We start from the raw sequence: 3656 nt of genomic DNA, 5'->3' as shown, positions 1-3656 counted from the left end.
CTTCAGATACTTCTTCACTCCCCAACTTCCCAAGACCTCCTGGCAACAGCCAAGGCCTTGGGAGGAGGTGGGGGCAGCTCCAAGGACTAGTGATGGGGCTGTGGTACAGGGAGACACTGAGGCCAGGCTGGGGGCCATGGCCTCGGAGGCTGGCAGGGAGGCATAGAGTATGGTCCTGTGGTTTTCTGTGACTTCCCTTTGTAGGCACTCCATTTCGTGTGTGTGTGTGTGTGTGTGTGTGTGTGTGTGTGTGTTGGGGCTGCTGTGGGTTGTGTAGGCCTGATTTTCTCTTGAGATATCTCAGACAGACTTTGGCTTGATTGCCTGCCTTTCTAAGGGATGAAAGATGAAACCTCAGGGACTTTACAGTGTGAGCGCAGACAGGAGTGTGCATGTGAACAGCACTAAGCCGTGTAAATGCTGTGCCTGGCCAGTCCTCCTCTGGAGACAGAAGCATGAGGTCATCCTGACTCTCTGCTCTTTTCAAGGGTCAGCTGGAGGAGGAACAGTCACTCGGCCTCAGCAAGGGCAGAGTGAAGCAGAGCAGTTTCCGGAGCCTGAAGGCTCTTTTCCCATCTCTGCCCTTTTCTGCCGCTGCTGGCTCCTTGCACTGGATGCCTCTTCTGTGACTGAGACTGGGGAGCACAGAAGTGGTCGTGACAGGCAGTGCTCAGTTTATATTTGGCTGCTGGCACTGAAGACACCCTCAGTTGGGCCCTGTCATCTCCTCTCAGCCATGAAGGCTGAGTCCCACTCACCTGTGCTGCTGCAGTCATGGCTTGGCTCACATACATGAGTTCATTCTCAAAGTGTGCTCTATTCTTAACCGTCTGGCTCAGGGCCTGTGTCCTCCCCTGACCTCCCAACACTCAATGCCTACCCAGCCCTGGGGTGCATTTCCCAAGCCTGTTGAAGCCGATCTTGGTTTGTGTATGTGTGTTAATCACATAACACGGATGTCCCCACATGTCAATAGGCTCAAGACTTCCCTAAGACTCACTCACCTGTTCACTGATATCAAGGTCTGTGGAGACGGAGCTCTGGTGGACACCTGCTGTCTGAACACCCCATGCCTGCTCTCTCTCCCTGTCATCCACTCTACTTGGAAAGACGCATGACAGAGGTATAGGCACAGTGGGGGCCCAAGTGCAAGACTGGCCCTTCCAAGTAGACACAATAGAAGAAGTCCTAAAGATGGGGGTGGCAGGGACCATGAAGACTTACCATTAAGCTCCAAAACCAGAAAGGAGAGTCTATGGGATTTTAGTGTTTGGAATTTATAAAATGTCTTTGCTGATAGGTCACCCTCTCTCCCAGAAAGGATGTTCTTGTACTTCCACCCCACCTCCAATACTGGGTCACACCAAGCCTCTGGCTAGAAAGAGGGCAGAGCTGGTAGTCTGTCTGTCCTTCAGGCCAGTGGAGAAGACACATGACGTCTCATGCAAAAGGATGCTCCCTGTCCCTAGGGAAGATGCTGAACTTGGAATATGGAACTGGCAGGCCTGCTGAGGCCTAGCCTGGAAGGATGCCCAAAGCTAAACCTCCAAGGAGGATCATTGGGCCAGCCTGGGTACCTACGGCAGTCCCACGGCGCCATCTAGTGCCATTCTAGGAGAACACGCTGAGCATTGAGTAAGGATTGCACAGCACAGTCCTTCCTAGGACCAGGACATTCCTGCCCACCTCCAGCATCGCTCCTTCCAGAGTTTCCATTCCTTGCCTGCATCCATAACCACTATCCGTGCCCTTTCCTGCTACCAAGTTCTTGAGGGGGGGTGTAAATGAAAAGGCTGAAAAGGCTGTAATGAAAATAGGTAAAGCACCCTATTTTATTGGTCAGTACTAAATGCGACTCTTCTTCTCTGCACCCAACAAACCCTTGAGGACGGTTATCACTTAAGCCCCAAGCAACGCTGAAGGATGACCGACTTTCAGAAAGGTGAAGTCATATGCAAATTCACCCTGCTAGTACCGAACAGATCCTGGGGGTGCCTGGCCGGATGAGGAAAAGTATCTTTCTAGAGCAACTGTGTGGGGGATGGGAGGGGGTAAGAACGCGGGTTCTCTTACCACCCAGATGTGGGTGCTAAGCCACTCTGTCACCCAGCAGCCTTTGAACCTTGGCACACAAGAACCTACCCCATAGCCTTGTCTTGGGCTCCTTCCCAGAAGCGCCCCTTCCTTGCCACAGCTCAGGTCCCTCCTCCAGAAAGATCTCCCCAGCTCCCAAGGTAAGGGGCTTGTCATTCTCCACGACAGCTCTCTAGCCACCCAACACCAGAGTGAGGTGCTTTCCAGGAGTCCTTCCTCTTCAGGTAGTCTGCACAGTTCTGGGACATGCCTGCAGTGCTTTGACCTGCTTCCCTCCTTAACACACCTCTAGTGGAATCTGGGATGCTCTTGTATATCCGCTCTTAATGAATACGGTGAGATAGAAGCATAGTGCGTGACTTTGTAGGCTACTTTAGAAATGGTAGCATGGCGTTAACTGGGTATGTCTCTCCAGGGTGTTCTCTTCTTGGGAGGCAGGCACCGGACTGTTCAGATTGAGAGACTATGAGAAACTTTGCTGACTTGTACTCTGCTGAGATCCCTATCAACACCAGTATCAACTGGCAGATGTAGAGAATGAGCCTTCAGCTGACCTTAGCCAGTCTTTGAGTCATCCCAGCTAGCATAAGAGACAGGTAAATATGATCTGTCTTTCCCCAAAGTTCTGCCCAGTTTGCAGAGTTGTGAGCAAAATAAATATCAGTAAGTTTGAGGGCGTGTGTGTGTGTGTGTGTGTGTGTGTGTGTGTGTGTGTGTAGGAGAGGTATTGATTATTCTGATGTACACAACAAAGGCATGTTACTAACTTAAATGGACAATTAGGAGCAGCCACTGAGAACTGAGCATTTACTAGGGAGAAAAGGGTGTAAATATTGGGCAGGCAGGGGCCACACCTTTAAGCCCAATACTTCTGATATGCCAGACTATTTTACCAGAAAGGCCAGTCGAAAAAAGGAACCAACCCCTCTGTGTGTGTGTGTGTGTGCCTGTGTATGCCTGTGTGTGTGTGTGCATGAGAAAGGGAGAGAAAGAGAGAGGAGAGAGAGAGAGACTCAATAGAGACTTTGAACTTTTGAACAGTGCTGATACTGTAATAAACTATGGAGACTTTTAATGTTGGACTGAGTGCATTTCTGCATTATGATATGGCTACAAGCCTGTGGGGGTTAAGGGTAGAATATGGTGGTTTGAATAAGAATGGCCCCCTTAAGCACATATATTTGAATGCTTAGGGAGTAGCACTGGGAAGTGTGACCTTATTGGAGTAGGTGTGGCCTGGTTGAAGAAAGTGTGGTTCCGGTCTCTCTGGGCTGGTGTCCTTCTGGGCTGGTGTCCTGAGCGGACCTTGGGTGCAAGCTCTGCAGCCAGTCCCACAACAACCAGAGGAAGCTCCACTCCCAGGCACTCTGACATGCTCAGGATCAGAGGTGAGGAGGACACAACATCTGTCCCAACACCAGGAGTAACTGGGACCAGTGGGACCAGGCACACAGGAACTCCACCAGCAGAGTGGCTTGGGCTGGTTCCTTCCAGTTTCTCTGGGCTGGTGTCCTGAGCAGACCTTGGGTGCAAGCTCTGCAGCCAGTCCCACAACACCCAGA

Source organism: Mastomys coucha, unplaced genomic scaffold (assembly GCF_008632895.1).
Source record: "Mastomys coucha isolate ucsf_1 unplaced genomic scaffold, UCSF_Mcou_1 pScaffold23, whole genome shotgun sequence".
NCBI classification, from domain to species: domain Eukaryota; kingdom Metazoa; phylum Chordata; class Mammalia; order Rodentia; family Muridae; genus Mastomys; species Mastomys coucha.
The sequence above is the reverse complement of the archived record's forward strand: the minus strand, read 5'-3'. Positions refer to the sequence as shown.